The sequence below is a fragment of the Acinonyx jubatus genome, chromosome F2, assembly GCF_027475565.1.
Source record: "Acinonyx jubatus isolate Ajub_Pintada_27869175 chromosome F2, VMU_Ajub_asm_v1.0, whole genome shotgun sequence".
Classification (NCBI taxonomy): domain Eukaryota; kingdom Metazoa; phylum Chordata; class Mammalia; order Carnivora; family Felidae; genus Acinonyx; species Acinonyx jubatus.
In genome coordinates, this window is record NC_069394.1 from 73,588,648 (window position 1) to 73,615,129 (window position 26,482).

Consider the following 26,482-nt stretch of genomic DNA (forward strand, 5'->3'; position numbering starts at 1 on the left):
GTGTGGGGTTTTCGTTATAATAGTGTGGAAGGCTTATAACTATTTTGGTGCTATTTGTATGATTTTGTCTCTCTTTTTTTTAAATACTGGCACTATATGAATTCTTTCTCTTTTTAGTAATTAGAAAATAACTTTAGGTACTTTACTAAGATTGCTCCGAGAAGATTTGTTCATCGTAGACAGCATTTATTTACTCGCAATTACAGTGTTTTTACGTGTAGCCTCTGTGTCTTCAATTTTGTTTTCAGTAATGCCCTATTTTCTTTCCTTTCCCACTTTGGTTGTGCCTTTTATTTCTGCGGTAGTTTTATTGCTAAATTTAAGTTCTTCCCTTAAGGTCTGCCAGCTTGCTTTTCAACTCCTTACATGGGCTTTTCTTATCTTGTTCTAACTCATATCTCAACTTTAACAGACTGCTTTTCCAGTTGTTATTTCTTGACATGTTTTGCAAGCGGAGAGAAAACCCTTTTTTCTGGCGTGTGAACTTGTGTTTTCCTATTTCCTGGAGTAATTCTCTTAATGTGCATTATCTGTCTACTTTTCACTTAATTGCACTCCTTCCTAATGATGTCTTCCGGATACTATCCCTACAGGGCTTCATGTAGATCATTTGTACTTACTTCTCATTCCATCTAAACCTGTTATTCCCTTAAGCCTGGGGTCGGGGAATTTATATGGAGGGAAGGTGGCGGGGGAGGGGGGGCAAAAACTCCAGAACTTTTCAATTTTTTGTGTGCCTAAATGCATATACGCTATATCCTCTGACTGGGTATGTCTGTCTTCAAGACTGTTATGTTGACCCGCTAGGGGCAGGCACATCATTCAGAGAAGTCTATGTGGCTCTCCATATGTATAGAGATATCTATATAGTTAGGAGACTTTAGTGTTTTTTCTCCTTTCTCCATCTTACTTTATCTCCAAATTATTTCTCATCGTAAGGAGACCGACTAGTTTGCAGAAAGTTATGAAAAGATGTCATGTCTCCTTCAGAACTTCCCTCTTTGCTTTTCTGCAGTACGGAAGTCTGTCTCCCCCACTCCCACCACCCGAGGGTGTTCCTAGATTTTCCTTTGGCCAGTCTGCCTTCTTCAAATAGTAGCTGCTGCAATCTGGTTAAAATCTGGACCTGCATTCACTAGCTCTCAGTCCTCTCTCTCCATTTGGCCCAAGGTTCTTCATATTTGGCCATATTCTTCAAAAGCTGTGCTTTGGAGCTTTAGCCAATTCCTGATTTCACTGAAGATCTAAGTTTTGTAGTTCCTGTTCTCTTTGTTGGTAACTGTGGGTTTCAGTGAAAAGAACAGAGGAGACAACAAGCTATTTCTTACCAGAAGCATCACAGTGTTGTTTTGTTTTTTAGGCTAATAAATCATTGTCATTATGCTCGACTAAACTCCCAGTCTCTGGTCACATGTCCTGTGGGATGGCATCTGAGAACTCTGAGCTTGCTCATGGTTGCTAAGCAACTAGAGCTCTTTTCTTCCTTCCAACAGCCTGCCCCATCCCTACCCCGACATGGCCCGGCCCACCCTGCCTTCAAATAGAGTGTGTGGTACCATGACTCACTTGGAAATGGTTCTCTAACCAAAGACAAACACCCGTGGCTTCCAGAGAGATTTCAGGGGGGGATCTTATTGAAGAGGAGGGGGAAAGATACTCATACATACATTAAGAATAAGACAAATTGTTAACAAAAAATACATATAGGTCAACAAGACCTTGGGAGAAAAGGAAAATGAAAAGGTGGAAGAAAGAATGCGTGTATGTTTTCTCACAAAGTTGAGTTGATCCAAGTGTACATTTGGAGTTCTACCAGTTGAGGCAGAGGGCCCAGGTAAAAATTAGCTACATGTGCCCACTGTATTCTTGGTTGCCTGAATAACAAACATGGTTTTCATATGCTGAAAGTATTAAAAAGGAAAAGATTATATGTAAATGAGGTGGATAGTAAATTAGAAGTGGAACATCAGTAGTTTGGCCACCTCCCTTTGGGGTAAGGCCTGGAAAGAGGTATGTGCCCCAAAGATGAGAGGGCAGGAGGAGAAAATTTTGACCCATGTTGAATTAAACACATCAAGTTGCATTTGTGTACACAGGACCCTAACACTGCACAGGCCGCCTTGGGCGAGAACAATGGTGGCAGCCTGTGGTCTGGACTCTTCTCTCTGCGTCCTTTCTGAATATTCTTCCTGCTCCACAGGGACAGAGGGAGTAGAAGAGGGAATCACCAGGAACATTTATACCCCAAAAGAGGTTATTACTAGCCAGGAAAGGGAATATGTCTTTGGATGAGGAAATTATATTTTATTTTTCAAATTCTTTTTAATGTTTTATTTATTTTTGAGAGAGAGAGACAGAGACAGGGGCACAAGCAGGGGAGGGACAAAGAGAGAGGGAGACACAGAATCCGAAACAGACTCCAGACACCAAGCTGTCAGCACAGAGCCCAACGGGGCTCGAATTCACGAGCCATGAGCTCATGACCTGAGCCAAAGTCAGATGCTTAGCTGACTGAGCCACCCAGGTGTCCAAGAAGATTATATTCTTAAAATGTAAATAATTTTGAATATTATGTGGCATGTTTTAACAAACAAAGGTGACTTGCCTCTTAGGCATCAGGTAACTCCTACTTAGGATATGTCAGGGAGGCATCAGGTAACTCCTACTTAGGATATGTCAGGGTTAAGAAATGTCATTTTTTTTTAAGTTACTAAACATTTTTGTGGGACACGAAACTTGTAAAATAAAAATCAACCAATAATATATATGGGAAGTAACAACATATTAATAAAGAATGATATTTAAGTGTGACTATTTACTAAAAGGAGATAAGTAACGAAAACGTCATTAAAGGGGCGCCTGGGTGGCTCAGTCAGTTAAGTGTCCGATTCAGCTCAGGTCATGATCTCACGGTTTGTGGGTTCGAGCCCTATGTCGGGCTCTGTGCTGACAGCTCACAGCCTGGAGCCTGCTTCATATTCTGGGTCTCCCTCTCTCTGCCCTCTCCCACTCATGCTGTCTGTCTCTGTCTCTTAAAAATAAACATTAAAGAAAAAGTTTTTTAAAAAAAGTCATTAATACAATTGTGTTAAAACTACTTTCTTTATGTGGGACTTCGATATTAGTAATTTTCTAAGTGGCAGTAATCCTGAAGATCCATTAAGTGCAAATTATAGGTTAAATTACCAACATCTTGGGGCGCCTGGGTGGCTCAGTTGGTTAAGCGTCTGACTTCGGCTCAGGTCATGATCTCATAGTCCGTGAGTTCAAGCCCACGTCAGGCTCTGTGCTGATGGCTCAGAGCCTGGAGCCTGCTTTGGATTCTGTGTCTCCCTCTCTCTCTGCCCCTCCCCTGCTCATGCTCTGTTTCTCTCTTTCTCAAAAATAAATAAAAACATTAAAAAAAATTTTAAAAAAAATTACCAACATCTTGCATGCTAGGCACTATAAATCAAATTTTACTTAAGTTTATTGTGAAATTTTACAGAAAATCTTAACACCATTAAGATTACGGAATACTCCTCTTTGATAAATCTAAGCTGAAGACATAAATCTAGCCTATTCTGTTGACAAGCTTCCACATCCAGCTGAATGAAATTTCCGTACATCCCATCTACCGGTCATCAGGACTTCCCACCGTCCTCTGGTTCACGTAATTTCATTTCTCGAATCTCGATTTATTTTAGTACAAAAAGAAAAGAAAGATTACTGATATCTACAAGCAGACTGTATGCTTGCCTGGCTTTTCCATACACGGGAACACTACGTGCAGACTCGTTAGGTAGGAAACTCTAGCGGTTCAAAAGCCACGTCCAAGTGGGTGATGACAACGAACAAGCCACAGGGGCTGGAAACCAACGCTGGCCAGACAGCATCCTCCAACTAATGTGTTGGCAATCACGGTCAAGCACCCCTTGATTTTAAAAGAGATTTACATGTGATTTTTGCTGTGCCAAAAAATAATCATAACAAGTCTTCTATGTTTCATGGAAAGGAAAGTAATGGACCTTTGCCATCTTCAATGGTAAATTACTTTGAAGCTGTGCTCAAATAGAGATGTTATCTAAAAGCTAAAGTCCTGATCAACAGAACTAAAAAATAATACCATCAAATATAGTTCTTCACATACTACAATATAATTGTGTCTGTGTCGTCTCAGATTACTACGCTTTAAATTTCTGTGGAAAAGCCTTTTTATTGTTCCTTGGAAAAAAAATTTTTAAATCATGTTTTATTCGATGCTAAGTTCCACGAGGTTTCTCTAGGGACCCTCTGAAACAATGATCCGTATTCTCTTCAGGCTCTACACTTATACAAGTGTCCAAAGTTATAGACATGAAAAATATATCTGCCACTATTCATGCCTTTAACATTTTTTTTTAATGTCTCCTTACCTGGGAGCTTGGGCATGCGATTTCTGCATGATTATTTCTTGCTTTTTGCTCTCCACTATCAGTTACAATAATGACACTGGTCTGCATGTTAAAGGACAGATGAAGTGTCTTCTCCTTGGGTTCAATCCATTCGAATTTTCTCTTTCGATTATTCTAGGCTTTTTTCTCCATTTGGGGCACATCAGAGGAAAATGAACTTATTTAGAAAATCATGTTTCAAATTTCCTCTGGGAAAAATGCTTAGCTTATTTTGAAAGTCTCTTTCCACGTATAAACTCTAGAATCCTAAAATACTGACAAACGTCTGCTTCCGAAGTACTTTGGAAACCTAAGACAGTGAGGACCCTTCTTTAATTTTTTTCCAGGAATAATGTTCTCAAAAGGCACAGATGAATAAATGAGCCTCAACTTTTTGGCCTTCTTAAAGAGAAAAAGAACCTTCTTCCTCATCTACTTTTAAAGGAATTCAACCTGAGTTATACAGAATAAACAAGTAGGGAGAAATGCAGCCATTGTCAAATCTTAAAAGACAGCTGAAATTAATTATATATGTGACAAACGAGAAAGTGGGAGTATTTCATAAGGGGGAAAAAATTGAATTTAGCTTTCAATCAGAGTAAAGCTATCAGTCAGGTAGCTGTTTATGACTCCGGAGAAATGAACTGAAATGTTGTCCCAGTAAAAGGACAGCACAACAGACGGGTACGTTTAAGAGCTGCTTTAATCACCTACTGCTCGGGCAAAATTCTCAGGTCACATGCAGGTGAGGTGTAGATACAAGGGCTTTGTCATCTGTCCTGAGACGCTGGAAGTGTTTTCCATATAGTAGAGGGAGGTACAGTGGGTTCTAGTTCCGCCTGCCTCCACCTGGCCCAAGCTTTTTGCCGCGGGTCTTTGCAGCCCTGCTTTAGCTCAGCGTGCAAAAAGAGGGCACAGCTGTGCCTTACACATGAGCACAGCTGTGCTTTGCACACCTCTGGGGCTATGATCAACTCTCTGTGCCGGACTTAAAATTTTAATAGACAAGAAACGGTGAACGCGCATTTATTGAGTACCTACTAGTACTCAGTGCTGGACACTGAGCCAAGTACTCTCCACATGTAACTCACTTAATCTTCACAAAATCCAGTGACTCAGGTACACTACTTCTGAGGCACGAACACTTCCCAAAGATCACACAATTGGGAAGTAACAAAATCCAAATCCAAAAACCTGTTTTCCTTTTCCAGAAAATGACGTCAGAGAAAATGGCAAGCAGGCGTGCGGAATGGGCTTTTATATGCCCCGGTAGCAAATAAAAAATAGCAAATATTTCTACAAATGAGAGATCTTAGGAAGGAAATCCTAGCACGCAGGGCCAATACTCCACTGATTTATTTATCACACAGTTTCAAGCTTAGAAAATACCCCGCAAGACACACACAAGCCACTTCTCCACCCTCACACACACTCTGCACTGTTACCACTGTTCATTAGGTCCAAGGAACGTTGATCTCTGGGGGCTGGAAGGCATTTTCAATTTCAGCGGTGGATGTAATGAAATGTCCCAAGTTCCATTTCCATGGAAAGGCTGAGAAGCTTGCTTGATCATACAACTCTGCTGACTTCATTTTTCTTTTCAGTCAGTGTGTTATAGAAGCAGGATTTGCTTAATCTTCAGGTAAGATCTCATTTATCTGCTTGAGACTTACTGGGGGATTTGCGTATAAATAATGGAAGAATTACTTAACAGATTTCCAGGCTCCTATTTTTGTGATGTGCTTATTAGACTGCTAACCATTCAAACTATTGGGATAGGCCCTCTGGTTGTAAACAGCTAAATCAGATCCCTAATCTTTCTTTAGACATCTCTTATTTATCCTTTCACCTTTTCCTCAGATACATTTCAGGCTGGAGTTTTCATAACTTAAGCAGTGGTCAGTCAACCACTGTGCATTTGCTCTGAAAAAGAGAGCCATATTGGGCTCACGAGATCATACTATATTTAAGGATCATGAAATAATACATGATACATACAAAATTATTTCTGACGTATTCATAATCTACAGAACATAAGAATACCATAACCACCCATGAAACCAACCCTGAGTTTATAAACTAAGATGTTCTAAACACCATCTTAAACACTATCTTTACAAGATGGTGCCACATTTTTTCAAAGTGGTGTACCAATTTGCACTCCCACTGGTAGTACATAAGTTTTACTGTTGTTATACATCATTAACAACTCATGATTTACCAAAAGTCTTATTTTTAAGCAACCAATTTAGTATCTCATAATGGTTTAAATTTTTAGTTTGGTAATTACTAATGAGGCGAGGCATATTTTCATGTATTTTTGGCCACTCATATTGCCTTTTCTATAAAATGCCTGTTTATATTTTTTGTCCTTTTTTTCTATAAGGCTTATTGATTTGTATATGCTCTTTATATATTCTGAATAGTGATTCTTTACTGGCTGTATATTGAAAATACCTTCCAACACATGCAGCTTGTCAATCTTCTTCTTCTTCTTCTTATTTTTGATGAACAGAAATCAGTAATTTTAATGCAATCAGATGTGTCAATAATTTCTTTTATGGTTAGCAACTTTTTTGCCTTAATTTAAAAATCCTTCCTACTCTCAGGTCATAAAGATCTTTCTCTTGGGACACCTGCGTGGCTCAGTTGATTAAATGTCTGACTTCGGCTCAGGTCGTGACCTCACGTTCATGGGTTGGAGCCCCACATGGGGCTCTGAGCTCACAGCTCAGAGCCTGGAAACTGCTTCAGATTCTGTGTCTCCCTCTCTGCCCCTCCCCTGCTCCCATGCTCCCCCCCCCCCCCGCAAGAATAAAAATCATAAACATAAAAAAAGATCTCTTTAATTTCTAAACATTTTGAAATGTCTTTTGTACATTTCAGTTATTAAAGTATCAGAAATTCATTTCTGCGTATGATTTGATGCATCAGATTGATTTCATTTTTTCCGTAGAAATTAGCAATGCCACCGACTGCCGGCAGATCAAGTTCCCTTATACACATAGGTGTCACCAGGCCTTCGATTCTGGTGCATTTTCAATCTGTTGACCTTGGTGCCAAGGCAGGCTGTTCTCATTTTGGTAACTCTATAACAATTCTTGAAAGCTGATAGGGAAGTTCACCCATGTTCTTCTTCAGCAAATGAATCATGGCTCTTCCATTGTTCTTCCTTATAAAATTGCAAATCAAGCCCTATTGCGATTCTGACAGAAATTGGCTTGAAGATGTGGGGAAAATGTGGGAAGATTTTATATCTTAATGATACGGTGTTTCCATAATAGCACCATGGTGTATGTATCTCTTTAATTATGTCACTGTTAGTATCTTCTAATAAAGTTTATGATTTTCCCCACATAGGTCTTGATGCAATTTTAGTTACATTTTTTTCAGTTTTACCTTATATTTTCTGCTGCGATTATAAGTGCTATTTTTTACTGCTAGCATATCACATTCCAAACTGACTTTTATTGATGTATAGTAATGTAACTGGCTTGTGTAATTTTATTTCATAAGGAGACAGGTAACTTGTTATTTCTAATTATTTAAGATGAATCTCAGGTTCTAATGGGCAGCTGGATGATCTTCAAATAATGACATTCATTCATTCTTTTCCATATGTCTATACATTTTTGTTTCTTTTTCCAACCTGCCCATACTGTTCTTCTTGAGATGACAGTAGCTTCATGGAAGGAATAGGGGAATAGTCCTTGGTAATCCGTAATCTGGGAAGGTTTGTATCTTCCTTGAAAAGGAAACCCCAGCTCTGATGTTTTCTTCCTGAGAAGATTCCTAATCATTGATTCAAATTCTTTAATGGTTACTAAAGTGTGGTGCTCAGATTTTCTATTGCTTCTTGACAGAGTTTGATTACTTAGATTTTTCTAAGAATTCATCTGCTTTGTCTAAGTCAGTGGTTCTCAGCCAAAGGTGATTTTGCCCCCCGGGGAGCACTTGACAGTATCTGTAACTGATTTTGGCTGTCATAGCTGTGGGTGGGGTGAGGGTGCTTCTCCAACAAGTGGGTAGAGGCCAAGGATGCTTGTGAACACCCTACAATGCTCACGGCCGCTCCCCCTCCTCTCTCTCTCTCTCTCTCATACACACACATATACGCACACACCAAAGAACCATTCATCTCAAATGTCAATAGGGCTGAAGTTGAGAAACACTGGTGTGTTTTCTTGACAGAGTTATAGTATTAGCATTGTTTTTTAACTTTGGCTAGATCGTTTATTCTTCCTGTCAATTTATGCCTTCTTTTCTTCCTATTTTCCTGATTAACATTGATATTTTCAAGGTACATTTACATTTTCGAAATACCAACTAATGACCCTATTGGTTCTCACTATCAAATGTTTATTTTCCGTTTTACTTTCTTTGTATCTATCAGGTTGTGTTATTTTTATTTTTTTCCCTTTCTCCTCTTCTTATATAAAATTTAAGCCTACAAATTTCCCTTTAAGTATATACTTGTATATATATAAGTATATATTTGCTATAAGTATATATTTGCCGCATTCCACATTTTTATGACCTGTTACTTTTATGGTTGGCTCAGTCCTAGGCATTTTAAGTTCAATTAAAATCTCTTCTTTCGATCACAATTGTATACACGTATGATTTTAATTTCAAAATATAGGGAGTTTTCTACTTACCTTTTGGTTCTTGATTAATAATTGAAATTCTTCTGTAGTAAAAGAACACAATGTAGGGCACTGATTTTTTAAAAATCTGTTGTGATTTTCCTTGTTAACTTATTATATTGTCATTTTTATTATATGTTCATGTGTTCTTGAGAAGTGTGTGTTTTCATGTTGTGAGGTGCTTGGTCCTATATACATACGCACAATAAATTAAGGTTATGTCTTGTATTTTTTAAATAGTCCATACTCCCAGGAGTATTTTGAATATTTGATACAACGATAGCCAGAAATGAGTATTCTATCTGTTATTTCCCAGAAAGCTATATTAGCACTAAAAGGCTTTCCCCTTCACAGCAAAAAAAAAAAAAAAAAAAAAAAAAAAAAAAAAGGCAGTGAGGTTGGCAGAAAACTCAGAATCCCTGAACTTTCGGTGTAGTTGATGTTTTCCATAGTGGTAAAGATGTAAGATCTGGAGGAAAGTTCTGATCACAATTATCATTATCATCAAATTCTGCTTATCAAAAATGGTGGTATGGGATACAATTGAAGCAGAGGAACATGGAGACAAAGAAAGAGCTGACCTCTTCAATCCAGGACATTGCTGTTCTAACTGGTGTTGTTGATAAATGATTAAGGAATGAAAAGAAAGAGTTCTTTACTTCTTTGTCAATAGACAGACAAATAATGACATCTGAGGAGTAGCCAGTAGGAGAGACGTGAAAACTTAACTCCAGGTGTATGGTAACCTGTCCTCAAATAGGAAAATTCATATTTTCCTTCTGACTAGTAGATAAAGCATGACTTACATAGGCATGTAACTACCTTTGGGAGATCAAAAGGGATATTATGCTTTTCTGAGTGAGGTAACTTCTATAGGCATTTTGCAAAGAAGAAGGAGGAGGAGGAGAAGAGGAAGGAAAAGAAGGAGAAGAAGGAAGGAAGGAAGGAAGGAAGGAAGGAAGGAAGGAAGGAAGGAAGGAAGAATCTGTCTTAGAATCTTTGTCAATCGTGAAGTAAAACTTTGAGTCAAAGTAAATCTCACAAGTCATAATCTACTCAATTAATTTTGGATTAGGTGAGTTCTCTTTGGAGGTTGGTTTGTGTGTAGCATATGGTGCTATATTGAAAAGTATCTCTTTTATCTTCACTGGAAAGGAGTTAGAGACAGTTAATATTTTTAACCCTGTATTAGATATGGAGATTAGAGAATTGAACATCAAACTGTAGTCAAGTAAAATGAAAATATGAGCCTACAAACCCTGGCTTCTTAATTCTAACCCTGGATCCCTTCTATTAACTTACAGGACAAGAATATTTGAACAATCCATATAGACTTCAGTGACTTCATAAAGTATCTTTAAATGACCCCATAATTTTCAGTGAATATCCTGAGGATGTCCAGCATTTTCATCTCAGAATATTTCTACTTTTTAAAAAAATTTTTTTAACGTTTTTATTTATTTTTGAAGGAGAGAGAGACAGAACATGAGCAGGGGAGGAGCAGAGAGAGAGAGGGAGACACAGAACCGGAAGCAGGCTCCAGGCTCTAAGCTGTCAGCACGTAGCCCGACGCGGGGCTCGAACTCACGAACTGTGAGATCATGACCTGAGCTGAAGTGTGACGCTTAACCGACTGAGCCACCCAGGAGCCCCTGAATATTTCTACTTCTAATCTCAACTAACCTAACTCTAGTCTCAAACTATCAACAGGAGTGAGCTATTCTAGACATCTCCACAAATCATTGTAATTTACTAACCCAAAATATTACTTGGAGTCTTAGGATCTAACCATAACTCAGACATGGATTAAATTTCAGGTTATGCATCTCGAGAAAGACCAATTGCTATCATAATTGTCTTCTAAAACTTAAAATATTCTCCTTATTTGTTGTTTGTTTTTAAAAAGAGCTGTTGCGAAACAAAGGTTCCCTGGGAATTAAATTATTAGTTTAGGAAACTTGGCCATTGTAATTAAAATGCCCAAAAGATAAACTGCATGTCTTACAAGGACCATAGAAGAGAAATGGGAATTTTTAAGATGAGTTTCTGTTTTTTTGTCTTTTCTACTCAGCCACAAGTTTCTGGAAATGCCTAAGAGTCATCCCTAATGCAGGTATGGAATGACATATAGAGCAGGAAGCCAAGTGAGGATGCGGCAATTAATTGGAAATTTTGATTAATTGACAAATACTCATAAGTGAACTCCAGCCTGAAACAAAGCAATAGTTTTGTGAATACAGCCATCCATTACATGTGTCTAAATAGATCAAGTTTATCACATGATTGCCTAATATATGTCTCATGCTATATTGGAGACATAAACAGATAAATCAACAACTTGCATTTGGAAGCTCTAAATAAAAAAATAGTATTGGTAAAATAAGACTAAACGGTATGGAGATTGACAACTTGTCACGTTTCTCTCTATTGCAGTTTTGTTATTGCACTCGGGTTCCCCAAACTACAAAATAGTAACCCTATGAAAATTTGTAAAATTGTAAAAATTTGCAAAAATATGCTTATGCTGCTTTCATTATGGATGTTTTAGAGGAAATTTTGTTTGCTCCTTTCTCCACCATCTTTTCTTCCTTATTCTGGGAATAAAATTTCTCATTCTCCTTTAAAAGCCAGCTCGTCTCCACCCCTGGTCCATGTAATCCTGTTTGAAACTGACAATGCCATGCTCCAGATCCACATGTGGCTGGGGATCTATGTTTGGCCAGTAGTAGTTGAATCAGATAATATATAGTAATTGGGTGTCTAGTAATTGAATCAAGGGTAGTTATATGTTCCAAGCTAGGCTTATCAGAGTCACCAGAATCTTGACTGGAGTCATTAAGAAAGAGATACATATAGGGGCACCCGGGTGGCTCAGTCTGTTGAGCATCCAACTTCAGCTCAAGTCATGATCCCACAGCTTGTAAGATCAAGCCCTGAGTTGGGCTTTGTGCTGACAGCTCAGAGCCTGGAGCCTGCTTCAGATTCTGTGTCTCCCTCTCTCTCTGCCCCTCTCCGTCTCAGACTCTGTCTCTCTCCCTCTCAAAAATAAGTAAACATTAAAAAAAATTTTTTTTTTTTAAAGAAAGAGATGCATACATTTATCCAGAGTTTCTCTGATGGGGAAACACTAATACTGTCATTATTGATGGCCTTCTCGCCCAGTACATGGAAAGAGCTGGCTTCATAAAGCAACTAACGTGGCAGATGTAGGAACAAAAGACAGAAAAACCACTGCCTTGACAAGCCATCATCATTTGAGCTTCTCATTCAAACCTCGCGTGAAACTAACAGAGCCACTGATTTCTTCTGGGGGTTATCTAAGTCAAGAAATAACCTTTATCTTACAGAAATGTCATTCAAATGATATTTCTATGACTTGTGTCTGAGCATCTTGAGAATTACTGAAGCAAGGACAGGGTATTCAAGATTCAGACTCAAGTACATGAAACGGCTGAGTCAAGATAAGAGAGGGCTTAGCAAGAATTTCCTAAGCCTAACACAAACACAGAGCATTGACTTGCAACATCTCTTACTGTCCTTTAGCTCATTTTGGCATGGTGGGTTTCAGCTTTGAATAGCCTTACAGGGATGACTTTCTGGCATTTTTTTCCTGGTTGTATGATTATTTTCTCCATCTGGAGTAAAGAGCAATTGACACTGAGCTAAGTTTCCAGGCAGAGCACAGTTCACAGGTTGGATAAGTCATGGCATGCAGGCCAGAAAGATGTTATGAATTGCTCAACTCAAAAACACCCTCAGATTTCAGTCAATCTAATGGCACGATATACTCATGCTCTGGTGTTGTTACTTTAGAGACGTTAGAATCATCATCTACCCCATCTCCTTCCTCCACCACCCTGTTAACACACATAAACCACAGGGGCTATTCTGCACCAAACTTAGGAGAAACACTTATAAACAGACTTACTCTTTGACTGTTAAAGTGATATGGTAAAGTTGTCTGTTCAGTGAAGTGAACTGAACACAAACTTCTTTGCAATCCTGAAATCCCTCTGGACCAGCATGTTTTTGACTGCAAGGAATCATTCTACTCCTCATTCTCTTCTTTTCTGTTAATAGTTTTTGTATCGGACTTGACCTTGATACTTATCTGTTGATCATTTCTTCGTGAAATTAGTTTTCCTGAACTCTTAGAGTGTGCCAATACTCACATGTGTGTCTAGAAATGGAAATGAAGCCTTTTGTTAGTTGATAAGACCTGAAGACACTAGATTATCTGCCATTAAAATTTTGCATTTGTTTCTCACAAAGGCTACTTTTTGAAGGGGGAAAAAAAAACACGCTACATATCTATCCATCTCCCATTTTAGACCCAGATCTAGGAATGCTCCAATAACCATAGAATACTCTCTAATCTCTGTATTACAAACAAGAGGTGATTTGCTTCTACCACACAGTGTAACCACCTACTTCAAAGGACTCTGCCTCTCAGCCACTTCTTCTGTACTTGGTAAGAACTGGAAAGTCACTGGGTTTATTGTCATATTAAGAAATATAGAGACACCTTTATCCCACCATCCCCAATAGGATGACAGCCTATATTCTTGGGAAGGAAAGCTTTCTCTGAACTTGTCCTTAACTCTGGCTCTGTACTGACACGTAATTTCGCATGTATTAAGTTCATAATAAATCTCTTCTAATTAGTATTTGGAAATTCACACCAGAAAACTAATCTTTTTTCCTCTAAGAGTAATGAATATAATTTGATAAACACAGTGTTCCGAAATCTTATTTGGAAACCGTTGCCTGATGTATTTACAGTAATACATCAAATTAAGTTTTCCTGAAGCAATTTATACACACCTGACCAATGTTTATTAAATTAATTTAATAATATGCGGGAACAGTTTATACAAAGTTCATCTAAAAGTGATGCCTAAGTGCTTAAAATTCATCACATGTAGATACATAGCTTTCACAGATTATCATAAACCATAAATTTCAATTTCAAAATCAACTGCTACTTTTCAAACCATTTAATAATTGCATAATATCCAGCGTTTTATTTTAAAATGTCTATCATTTAGAGGCGTCTCTCTCGAGTGGCTCAGTCGGCTAAGCGCCAGACTCTTCGTTTCGGCTCAGGGCACGGTCTCAGAGTTCATGAGATAGAGCCCCGCGTCAGGCTCCGTGCTGACAGCTCAGAGCCTGCCTGGGATTCTCTGTCTCTCTCTCTCTCCCTCTCTGCCCCTTCTCCACAATCACTCTCTCAAAATAAATAAATACACTCCAAAAAAAAAGTCTACCATTGATTTTGTCCAAATGAGATTAAATATTTATTCACAGATATTTTTATCAAAAACAAGTCCTCAAAAATCTGATGAGGAAAACTAACAACCTGCCTAGATTTTTGAGAATTTTTCTTAAGTAAATTATACTAAACATCTACATAGCATTATATATCATACATACACGTGTAAATGCTGTATCTGTTGAAAAAATGAGTGAGTAAAATATCCATCTGTGATGCTGTGATGTTCAGCCCACTTTGGACTTCAAATTATCCAGAGGCAGCACGTTGTACTGTATGCAAAACAAAGTCAGTTCTCTAGCAGGTTCACATTTTTCCTACTTGAGTGAATATTTTGCTTCAATCAAACTTAAGAGAAGATTTGTGTTTCAAATGTGATCTGAAAGTCTTTTGACAATGGCCATATCGATCTTTAGTCCCACATTATTTAGTGGAATATGGGGCGGTAGTGTCTGGCGATATGTAGGTGCATTTGATAGCGATTTACATAAAAATGATAAATATAGACTCAGACGTAGCCATTTCCTGGGTGCCAGGCAGAGTGGCTGGCACATAGTCTTTCCCCATCTTACTTCTTGTCAAATTATTCCCTTTACTCATTCATCTTACTTGCTGTTAAACCTGGCATACAAGTAAGAGGAAGACCTAGTCAGAGTCCAGGAAGGGTACTTGGGGCAAAAGAAATGCGTGCAAAGGCCTCACAGGCGAAAAAGCACGTGTGTTTGGGCAGCTGAGCGGAGGGCAGCGTGAACCCGGAGTAAAAGGATAAGACAGAAAATGGGCAGGTAAGTAAATGCTGAATCATGCAGGGCATTGTAGGCTCATACAGTGTTTGAACTGTTTTCGAGAGCAATGGACATCCGCTCCCAGGTTTTACATGAAGGAACAGCATGATGTGGTTTACTTTTTTAAGTAAGAAAGCTGTGTAAAGATGGCTTCGGGGAAGCAAAGAGGACAGCAGCAAGAGTCGCGATTTAGCATCCCAGTGAGTCGCCCGGAGGCCTGGATTAGGAGGTGGCCGTGCACCAAGAGAAGTGGCCGGGGTGGGACATTGGTCACCTGTTGGTTGTGATAGAGGCATAGCAAGGAGGAGGGAGAGAGGAACCAAAGACATCGCCGAGATTTCTGGCTGGAAGCACTTGATAGAGGGTGTTGGCATTTGCTGGTAGGAAGGTGGCCAACTAGAGGGGAAGAGATAGGGCGACAGAGAAATTTAAAAGATGCATTTAGTCAAATAGACTTGCAAGGCCTTAATGTGTAAATGTCAAATAGTTGACTGGTTATGAGCATCCAACCCAGGCATATTGGGACAGGTATAATAGATGCAGTTTAGCAAACCTGTTTTCATCCGAAACAATTACTTATAATGATTACTTATATTGCTTTAATTACTGATATTGATTATTTATATTATATGGCTTTAATTACTTATTTTGTGGTTAAGTGATGTTTTAGCTTTCTTTTAAAGAGTTTTCGGTCCCAGGATAAATTATCACAAGTATTTTACATAAAGAGGACGTCAGACAGTGTCAGCCAAGATTTCAAGATAATTTTGTGTGGTAATGGCCTTCATTTAATCTCAAACAGATGAAGAAATCACTCAAGCTAATTGAGTTAATAGGGGTCTTTTAGAGGCAGATAAAAAGAACATAGTGCTTTTTGTTGGAATTTACCAGTTAGAACAGGTTAGGATTTTAATTGTATTCTTTGTCATTTTGTCTGTTATCTATCATTCCTGTATCTTGAAATAACTCGGGGAAGAAATGAGACAACTCCTTTGACGCTATAAATAATAGCTGTTTTGCAAGAAACATTCATTTTTGACAGCTACTAATATTTCTGGAAGATCTTTTGACTTAAAAAAAAGCTGACAAGTATTCACTTTTGTTTTAGGGACAATTAAATATGACAATTGACATTAAAATTTTCTCACGACTGGACTTTAAATTTTAATAATTAAATGAACAATTCATTCTGAAATATCACTTGGCAAGTCAGGAACCAAAGACAGATGACTCTGATGCAATCATTTTCGTTCAATGATGATTTTATGATTGTCGCGTCGTTTGATTTCTTGACAGTTTAATTTTATACTAAGTTCAAACTATCAGAAAATACGACGATGAAAAAGTACTTTGCTATATTTGAAGGAAGTGGGGACAATCTATGAAAATTATCAAGCTCATTCTAATAAGCTTGGAGGTAAATGCTACATAAAGGGGAAGTCAATTTTCTCTTGAAAAATAATGCTACAAGAGTAATTACCTTTATTAATAAGTAGTAAAATTCACATCTTTAGTAAAAGAAAAGCATGTATTGCAGAACCATAAAGCAGTTGCACAAAAACAGTTACCCAAAACAGATAATAGAATGTAAATCAGATCTATGTCGTCTGTAACATACATACGTATGCACATATATGTGTATATATAAAACACTAATCATTCATTCATTTATTTAGGAGACTTACTGAGGGTCTCCTATGCGCCAGGCACACAGGTAGACAATGTGTATAGTGATTTTAAAAAATGTAAGACACAGGGCGCCTGGGTGCCTCAGTCAGTTACGTGCCCAACCCTTGACTTCAGCTCAGATCATGATCTCATGGTTTGTGAGTTTGAGCCCCACACCAGGCTCTGTGCTGACAGTGTGGAGTCTGCTTGGGATCCTCTCTCTCCCTTTCTTTCTGCCCCTCCCCGGCTCACTCTGTCTCTCTCTCTCAAAAATAAATAAATGAACTTTAAAAAAATATGTAAGACGCAATCCCTGCCCTCAAGGAGATGAAACCCCAGGGTGTAAAGGCAGACACAGAAGAAATGATCATCAATATGTAAGGCAGGGAAAACTAAAGCAGTAATAGGGGACCAGAGATCAGCCATGGCTGCTTGTTTCAGTTTGAAGACTGGTCTGTAAACAATTCCAGGATGAGAGAGTCCGACTTGTATCTGAGAATCACCCTGAGGACGTCTCCTATCAGCTTCACCACCATTCACCCAAGTCTGTACCCTGTTGTACTGGCCCTTGGAGGCTTGGTCCCTGTGCTGATTTTTACCACTCACTCCCCCTCTATTATTGTCCTTTCCTCTATCATTTTATAGAGGATTGAGTTTAGTAGTCTCTGCTCAGCAGTCCCAACCCTCTCCACTGCAAATTAGAAGCTATGGCACCTGACCAGTTTGTGTTGGTGTCTCCCTAACTTTTACTCTCTCTATGACATCCTTCTCTCTCTCTACCGGAAGGCTGATTTTCACAAGTTAAGCTAGCTCACGTTTCAGATCATCTCTACCACTTAAAAACTCTCCTCCCACGTGCACACTGAAAGAAACTTTAAACAGAACATGCGTGCACACACCGCATTCTGATCTTAGCCCACGAAATACGTGCGCGGGAAGTACGGAAGAAAAACAAATTCCGTATGATAAAAAGCTCCAAATAAATGTAATAGTTTAGGGCCCACCTCAGAGCGATATGAAGAGAAATACAATACAGTATACTTGTTATGTTGAGATTTTTTCCCCTCCGGTGCCCAGAAGGGCTGAGGCCTACCAGGCTGCCTTCACAGCCACTAAAGCTCAGGTACAAAGTGAATTCTAAGTTAGTGACATTGAGCGTGGCTTCTCTGAGAATTCACAGGATTCGCAACATTCTTTCAGAATTCACAGGATTGGGAAACATGGAGGAATGGGTTCCTTTTACCAGGTCCTTTTGTAAATCAACTTTATCGAGGTATAATTTATTTACAGTAAATTGCATGAGTTTTGAGAAGTGTATGAATGGTGGAATCACTGCCACAATCAAGACACAGAACACTTCCTCATCCCCCTTCAAGCCCTTAGACCCTGGCATTAGGCAGCCATTTATCTGGGTTTTTCGTCACCATACATTGGTTTGCATGTTCTAGAATTTTCCACAAATGGAATCATGTAGTGTACACTGCATCTGCTGCCTTCACTCAGCATAATGATTTTGAGACTGCTCCACACTGTTGCTCTGTCAGCAATATATTCCTTTTTATTGCTGAGTCATGTTTTATCATATGGATACGCCAACTGTGTTCATCCAATCACCTGTTGACGGACATTTGGGTTGTTTCCATCACAAGTAAAGCTGCTATAAACGTTGGCATTCAAGTTTTTGTACGGACCTATATTATCATTTCTCTTGAGTAAATACATAGTTAATACATGAAAAAAGCTGGGTCATATTGTAAGTATATATTTAACCTTTTTCTGAAACTGCCAAATTATTTTCCGTGACTATAGCACTTTTAATTCCCACCAGTGTCTAAGAGTTCCAGCTCTATTACATCATCGCGAACATCTGGTATTGTCAGTCTTTCTATCTTTATCCGTTCTAATGGATGTGGGGTTGTATCTTATTAAGATTTCCCTCATAAGTAAAGATGTTCAATATTTTTATGCGCTTATTTGCCATTTATCTTCTTCTGCAAAATATCTGTTCAAATATCTTCTACTTCTTACAGGGTTGACGGACTTCTTGAGTTTTACCAGTTCTTCATAAATTCAGAATGTGAATCCTTTGTTACATATATCTACTGTGAATATTTTCTCCATTCTGTGGCTTACTGTTTCCTTTTCCTTAAAAACGCTTTTCATTTTGATAAAAATCTGATTTCTCAACTTCTCCTTAATGGCTCATGCTTTTTGTATCCTAAGAAACATTTGCCTATCAGAAGATTACAAATATTATTATCGATTTCTTCTAGGGGTTTTATAGTTTTGACAGTTACATGTAGGTCTATAAGACATTTTGAGTTAATTTGGAGGTATGGTAGGAAATAAAGGTTAATATTCATTTTTCTTTCATGTTGAGATCCAGTATTTCCAATACCATTGATTTTTCCCATTGAGCTGAGTTGGACAATTAGCCAAAAATTATTTGACCATATGTATGTAGTTCTATTTCTGGACTCCATTCATTCAATTGATCTGTGCTGATACTTTTAACCATCACCACGCTATCTTGATTAGAGTAGATTCCCCCAAACCCAGTCAAGCTCTCAGGTCACTGAAGCCCTGGCCAACATTTGACTGTTATTACCTTATGAGAGATCCAGAGCCATAACCACCAAGCTAAACCACTCCCAAAATTCTTGCCTGTAGAGCGAGGGCAATTATGGTAGAAAAGGCTACTTAGAAGTCACTGGGACAGGCTCTGCCTATCTAAATGAACCAAAAGTGATACCACATTCCAAAAAGGATTGCAGACATTAATGTCATCATCAAGGACTCCAAAGACATCAGAGTGGTGACCATACCCCCATTCATTTACCCATCGGGCCTGGGCAGAAGACGTGAAACTCAGACGATGATAAGGATTACCATAAGCTGATTCAGCTAATGACTCCAATTTCAGCTGTTTTGCCAAATGTGGTTTCACTGCTGCAGGGAATCAACACAACCTCTGGCACCCGCTACACAGCTATTCATCTGACAAATACAGGAGATGTCCTCGGGAGCCCTGCAACTCCCCCTGCATCCTGTGATTTAAATTCATGAAAAACTACAGCAATCCAATACATGAAGGACTCGGTGTCCCAAACCCCTTAGAAGGAAACCAGAGCTTGCTGAAGGCAAAGGAGACATGGGTTGGGCAGTAGAGAAAGGCAGTTGTATGTACGAGCCATGAGCACATGACTAGTTGCAGAAAGGAGAACGTAATACTTATAAGCATTTCTCATTTTAATATTAATAATGTTTGTAGATACTAACAAAAATTTTTCACCTGCTCTTCAGTCTGCCTACCATCTATCATAAATTGTGTTAAAAGTTAGACTCTGTATTTCAGTATTACTGGATGTCAAAGGGTATGACTTAGAAAAGTGAGCATCACCCCAAAATAGTCAAGAGGCTTTGCATCCTTCCTTGGGGAAAAGATCAGCATGTTTTCTACTGTGCATGGGACTCTTGTAGTCTGTTAGGTGGAAGTCTGGCTCTGCTATTTGGATTTTAAGTCTGGTTAAAGAGTGTGGGTGGGTGCCAAAGTGACAAGGTGTGGACTGTGGTGGCCTTACAACATATCAACCTAACGAGACCATTTTTCCAGAATTCCCTTCTCAGTGCCTTTACCATTAGGGTAGAATGAAAGAGACATTTTGTGCAAGATTTGGAAGGTGAAATTGAAGCAGCAACCACATGTGTGCTGGGTGTTTTTGTGGCTCACACTTGTGTTTGCTGCCCTCCTGGCTCATCTCATTGGAATGGAGCACAGCCAGGCCTGCAGGTGCTCCCTCCACCTTGCCCTGGGTCCTCCCTGAGCTTCTCCAAGCCCTGGCCCAGGTGCACATTTTAGTTCTGTGAGACAGAGTGCCATGTTTTCCCACAGGACATCCACAATGTTGAGGATGTAGCTGTTGAGAGACCAACCCAGGGTCCAGCTCAAGTTTTGTCTCCTCTTTCTTCCGCTTTCTACCCATCTTTCCTTCCTGACTGCCTGTCTTGCAAAAGCCAACTCCAGCCTCAGACAAGGTATGAAGATAATAATAGCTGTACACAGATTGCTTGACTGGCACTTGTAATTGTGTGAGGTTAAATCCTTGTACTATATCCTTTCATATAATGTAATGTAATGTAATGTAATGTAATGTAATGTAATGTAATTAATGTAATGTAATGCAATGCAATGCAATGTAATGTAATGTCATATAATAAATATATAATATAATAAACATAAGATAACATAAGGCAAGATAATATACCTGTATATTTTACCACATATTTGTGTATAACATATAACATATTAATATAATATAATTATTATCATAATATCATTATAATAATTATATTATTCAATAATTATCATATAATTCTATAATTACAATACAATATAATTATTATATATTACATAATTATAGAATAATAATGTTCATATGTTATGTATTACATATTATAAATATTTATATGTAAGAATTACACGTTATATAGAATTATGTATTTTACACATTATATGTCATGTGGTGCATGTTATATATCATATATTTTACTATGAAGTATTATATGATTCATAATGAATGTATTAATACACAATATATATATATCATATATATCTTAGTGGTTCTGCTTCTCTGACCAAACTTTAGTTGATATACTACTTGATATAAAGAAGAAATTACATTTCTCTAAACTACAATCTCAAGCAAGAGTTTGTGAATCTCTGGGCTCAAAAGTGGTTTTTGCCAATGTTTCTGTAGCAAACAAGATAGTACAACTGCTCTCCCGTTTTTTATAGTCAGAATTGGCTTTACAGCATAGTTTCCATTTCAAATTTTCATCCACATAATTTATATTCCTATGTCTTAAGCTGATCTTTCAGCATTTTCTGTGTGCAGAGATGTTGGCTCAACATTTTCATGAATCCTGCCAATCAAGTTTGATGTTGGATTGCTTGAACCAGTGACTTGTTGATAAAATTCAACAAGTAAGGTAATTACTTTCGGACATGCAATTGCAGATCTTGAGACATGGGACCTCATTATGCCATATCTTCTCTTCTTTGTGAATAAATGAGCTCCACGTTCCCACTGATTCTAAAGAACAAACCACATGCCGATGGAAATCTGAATACGGGAATGTGTCTGGTCTCATAACCTTTTCTTTGAAACTTAGACATTGACACCCTACTGCTAACCACCTACAACTACCCTATATAACTCAGACCACAGAGCAGAAAAGCCAACTGCTTTGTATACTTTTTTTAAAGTTTATTTCTTTATTTTGAGAGAGAGAGAGAGCGCGCGCGCAAGTTGGGGAGGCACAGAGAGAGAGGAAGAGTGAGAGAGGAGGAGAGAGACAATCCCTGACAAGATCTACACCATCAGCACAGAGCCCAATGCGGGGCTCGAACTCACAAACCGTGAGATCGTGACCTGAGCTGAAGTCAGACTCCGACTGAGCTGCCCAGGGGCCCCCAAAGCCATATACTTTTACAGAGCTTTCCACACAATCAGTACAAAAGTCATTTAAAGGCGAACGGGCATGTTACTGCTTATGGACATGGCAGGGTCTTTGTCATATGTCATGCTGCTTGTATTTCTCCCCACTAGTTTCCCTCCCTGGTGATAGGGAATAAAACAGCTGGTGTTAATGAGAGAACGTGTCTGACAAGCTTATCAGCCAGATATTGAGACCCAGAATACAGAGTCGTCAGACCACACTCAGGCTTTTACTAAATCATCTATAGGTATGTTTCTTTCGGACCCGGGGACAGTTTCAATGGGCTGTGATTTGTATTTTTAAGAATGGCATTAACTGGCACCGCTCTTACGGGAGGCTTAAACAAACTGTATTCGAATAAATGCCAAGAATGCTTCAAAGGAGCATCTAATTACCAGAAAGAATCTAAGCATTACTCTTAAATGGTACAATTACCTTGCTGCTAGTTAGCTCCTTAAAAACCCTAAGTATGAAGTGTGAGGTCATGTGGCTCAAAGGGCATGAATTTTCCGTTCTAAGGAGAATAAGTCCCTAGGATCTAAGATACGGTAGAGTAACGATAGTTAATAATATGTTGCATACTTGAAAGCTGCCTAGAGTAGGCCTTAAATGTTCTCACCACACACACACACACACACACACACACAGCCGACAACGTGAGGCGATAGATATGTTAATTATCCGATTATCTGATCTTGGTAATCTTACCACAGCGTGTCTGTGACTCAAATTATCACATGGTGCACCTGCAACATATCCAATTACATTTGCCTGTTATTCCCACGTATTCCTCAACAAAGTAGAAGTCCCGAACACACTTTCTTAAGGAAAAGGAACAATGGGATTGTTGTGTGCACAAAAGGGTGTGAATATATGCAATAGTTCACCTAGAGAAGTTGCCTTATATACTTCATGCGCAGTAGGCAGCAAGCTCGAGTGGTCCCCTCGCATCTGCTATGGGGATATTTTCTGGGCCAACAACGTCCTCACTGCTACCAGCCCCAGCCCACAGAAACTCTATCTGGCAAGGATGCGTCAAACCCTTCTTGAATCTCGCCATTCTGGACTTTTTAGTATTGACAGCTGCTCACTTCTCAAAAGAGTTAAACCTCAGATTTCAGGATGCAGATTTGCATGACTCACTTTCCTCTCTCCGAACCTTCACTATTCTCTCCCGTGGGGGAGTCCCCCCTCACCTCTCTCCCACTCACACCCAGGGCCCCAGGGCCCGCCCAGTTCAGGTGCTGTGTTCAAGAACAAGAACAAATGACATCCGTCACCAAAGGTCAACTACCCTTGGCATTCAAATAGCACACTTGGTCTTCTACCCCTAGCTGTTTTCTCCCTAGCCTTATTTAACAGCTAATGCTCTATTATTTCAGTTAAAATAGTCACACTCTCTGAATACTGTTTTGGACGACCTGCCATCAACGGGTCGTAGCTACCTTCACATTTGCAATACCTACAGTTTATCAAAAGGACCACATATAGGCTCCTAAAGTGATTCCCAAACTACCCGGAATATGCTTTGCCATCTGTCCTCTAAAAGAATCATTCTATCCTGCCATGACCCAGATCTCTTTTCTTCTTTGCCAACTCCTTGTATGCTCCCTGCTTCATGAAAACCAAAACCAACTCCCGATTCACAAACTATTTTTACTTCTCAGGGGATGTCACGTCCTAAGCCGTCTGAATACTTACTTCATGTTTTTACTTGGCCTGCATTTATACACCCCCAAAATAATGTCAGCCTCAAATAAATTTATGAGGTTAGAAGTCAAGACAATGCTCATTGAGAGGAAGGAGGTAGTGGCTAGAAAAAGGGCTAAAAATGGGGGAGGGGTTCTGGTAGGCTGATTTAATTTATTGATATGGGTGCTAACTGAATGGGTATTTTCTGTTTGTGAAAACCTATCAAGATGTTTGGCCATAATTTATCAACTTCCTTTTATAACTTAAACCTTGTCCGTGTTAAAAGCAAATCAGTCTACTTAAATCACTCTGAAATATGCCTTGACTCTAGGTTTCTGCTCTCCGATTATCTTAACATCCTACTCATCAATGTAGCAAATAAAAAACGTACTGAGCCCATTATAAAAGATCTAAAGCAGTGATGGCTTTTATCTTTAATTTATTCTATCGCCACCATCACAAATATGTCTCCAGCCAGAGAAGCGATATTAATATTCTTTGAGCCAAAGTAATTTATCCTAGAGCTCTTCCCACTGACCAACTTCTGCACATGCTTCCATATCACAGGCTTTAATTAGATGGTTCTGACGAAGCATCTGACGAGGCTGCGTTTGAATTTGCATTGTGGATGACAAATAGCGGAGCTCTGGTGTTGAGCTGGGGCAGAGCAATGACTCCTGTAATTAATACAACTCAAAGAACTCACATGGCTGATGTCATGTCCTTTCTAGCAACATGATTAATGGATCTCAGCCACTAGAGCCTACCCATCCTGGTGCTTCTTCAGATCAGAAAGAAATGGAAAGACAATTAAAGATAAGATTTGTTATGAGGCCTTTTTCAAGCCCAAATGTACTTGCTGTATTTCTTATGCACACACACACACACACACACACACACACACACCCCACATGTGCACACACACACACACCACACACATGCATGCACACAACGTCTTTTTTGGAAAGAGTCATGATATTGCAAGTAGTTGGAATAGAAATGGAGAAATGAATTTGAATGAGTAAACGCTTCAGTCTTAAATAACTACTTTTTGTTTGACATCTTCTGCTACTTCAATAGTATTCAGATTAAAAGGAAATATCCAGGCCAAGATTAGCTTTCCCACAGTATCAGCTAAAATAGAATACGTGAGCAGCAGAAAAGAAACCCATCATATATTTCTTGTCACAGTACAGAGGGACTCAATTCAACAAAGACTGACATTTATTGAATGCTTACTATGCACCAAGCCCTGTGCTGGGCTCACCCAAGAGAAACCAAAAGGAGCAAGACATAGTTTGTGCCCTTCAGGACATAGCAAACATGTGATTGAGTCCAGGATGTTAAGAGAAGGAGATTATCCTGGGTTGTCTAGGAGGGCAATAAATGCAACTACCTATAGCTTGAGAAGATGGTCACAGGCAGGAGAAGACAGACAGAGAAGGTAAGCCACAAGACAGAGAATCCTGATGGACATCAGAAGCTGGCAGGAAAGGCATTCTTCCCAGAGGCCCGAAACGGGAGTTTCATTTCATTTCACCTTCATTTCAGTTCAATGACACTGACTCCTGACTCAGGCTTCCAGAATTGTCAGAGAATAAATGCCTGTTTTTTTTTTTTTTTTCAGCTACCCAGTTGTGGTAAAATCTTATAGTAATGACAGGGAACTCCTACGAGTTTCGGTTCCAACTTGAAGGGTAAATATCTAGCTACTTTGTTGAAATCTACTCATTCGAAAAGCAACAAAACAAGACAACAAAAGAAGACTGAAACAGTCAACACAATGTTCCAAGGATTAGTTACATAATAGAATTCTAATTCCAAAACCATGGACCAGAATGCTTTCCATGGACATCCAGTGGTCACCCAGAGAAGTTCTAGAGTGTGAGGCCTCTCCCACCTACAAGTAATAATCTGTAACAACTTATTTAACCTTTCTTTTTTTTTAATTTTCAAAAATGCCTATTTATTTTTGAGACAGAAAGAGACAGAGTGAGAGTGGGGGTGGTGGTGGGGGCACAGAGAGAGAGAGGGAGACACAGAATCTGAAGCAGGTTCCAGGCTCTCAGCACAGAGCCTGATGCAGGGCTCAAACTCACAATCTGCAAGATCATGACCTGAGCCAAAGTCGGACACTTAACTGACTGAGCCACCCAGGAGCCCCTTTAAAAAAATTTTTTTTTAATGTTTACTTCTTTTGGAGAGAGAGAGTTAACCTTTCACAGCCACAGCTTCTTCATCTGCATAATAAAGGTAATAATAGTTTCTATTGCAAGAATTAAACAAATTAATATATACAAAGCACTTGGTAATATAAAGGTTCCATTTGCGTTAGACATTCTTATTCTTTAAAAATATTGTTATTTTTATTATTATTCTTCACTCCCCTTTCCTCTTGTAGCAAATGTCTTCCAAGAAACCAGCTACGACTTCCAGGGAGCTATATCTATGGATAAATTTGTATTGGCAAATATTTAACAATTAACAAAATTATACTGCAGGTATCTT